Source organism: Trypanosoma conorhini (assembly GCF_003719485.1).
Source record: "Trypanosoma conorhini strain 025E chromosome Unknown Tco_14.4_contig_00159, whole genome shotgun sequence".
In the NCBI taxonomy this organism is placed as follows: Eukaryota; Euglenozoa; class Kinetoplastea; order Trypanosomatida; family Trypanosomatidae; genus Trypanosoma; species Trypanosoma conorhini.
In genome coordinates this window covers 4,226-5,534 of record NW_021704236.1, presented here as the reverse complement: position 1 = coordinate 5,534, position 1,309 = coordinate 4,226, and the positions used below count along the sequence as shown (strand labels likewise).

The 1,309-nt window shown below is 60.4% G+C and overlaps 1 annotated feature.

The window, feature by feature from the left end:
- Positions 1 to 825: 825 nt before the first annotated feature.
- Positions 826 to 849: a microsatellite.
- Between the last annotated feature and the right edge of the window lie 460 nt (positions 850 to 1,309).

Below are 1,309 nucleotides of genomic sequence, written 5' to 3'. Positions count from 1 at the left end.
CTCGCCTTCGCTTTTGCGTTCTGCGGCGGGCAAGAGAGGGGGCAAGAATTCGGAAGAGCAAAGCGGGGGAGCCACGCGAATGCACCGGGGCCACGCATTGCGTGCCGCCGCGCCGGCAACGTCAATTATTACGTTTTCTCGTGCGGGTGAGCGCACGCAGCTGTCTCCGGGGGCGAGGGGGAGACAGGCCCATTTCTTTCCACGCCCGCGCCGCCGTTAAACGGCGAAGATGCTAGGTGGCCCCCTCGGGGCCTGGGCGCCAGGCACAAAAGTGAGCACCGCAATGGGCGGACTTCCCTCACGCGGGCGGGGCAACAGCCGCTCCACGGCCGCACGATCCGCGAGGAGTATCCGCCGCTGCCGCGGCCCCCTTCGCAACGTCGCTGGAAGCATCAAGCGGCCAGTCGAGAAACAGGGGAGCCCGGCAGGACCCTCACGCACCCGCTTCGGCCAGTGGGACCGCGAATTCCAGTCACACACCTCAAAAAAACAAAACACACACAAAAAAAACGCGCGCCACCTCCTCCACGCCGACTGCTTACGGGCCGAGTGAAGGGAGAGCGGGACACGAAGGAGAAAAATAAAAATAAGAAAGAACTTAAAACACGAAGTCTCCGCCCACAGCTGCAGTCCTCAAGGCGGGCTCAGTAGAAGTAGTCCGCTCTACTGGCACAACTACCAAAAAACACGGGGCGGGCGCAGTTATTAGTTCTGTTTTTTTTAATGGCGCCACTTTAGGCCTTTATGGGACGCCGTTATTTTTTTTTAATACCATTCCCTCCAGTGGTGTCCCCGCCCGAAGCGCGGCGCAGCCGTGGCACTGAAGGCAGTGGCGGCGGCGGCGGGGGCAAAAAAGTCCCACCCCCCTCCCCCCCACAGAAGTCCTCGCACCCGCGCCAGCACCCTCAGGCGGGGCAAACAGCGAAGCCAGTGAAAAAAGTGAGGGCGGGGGAAAAAGTGAGTGGGAGGTTCAAAAAAGAAGCGGGGGCACAGCCCCTACGCACGCAGATGAATTCCTTCACTCGGCTCTACTGGCTGTGCCTCGGGCTTATCTTTTTCAAACAAATTCTGGGCAGTCGCAGTCTCCGCTGCCGCCCGCTGTTCCTCCAGCTTCGACTGGGTGAAGCGCGAAAATCGCCAGTGCACCGCCACGGCGGCGAACGTGGCGACCACATTAACGGCCATCAGGATAAACATTTGCTTCTGCACACACGAGGGGGCGTTGCATGATGGGAACTCGCCACGCTTGCGCCCCTCCGCATCGTACATCTCCCCGAACATGAAGCGGTTCAGCACAACTGACGAAACA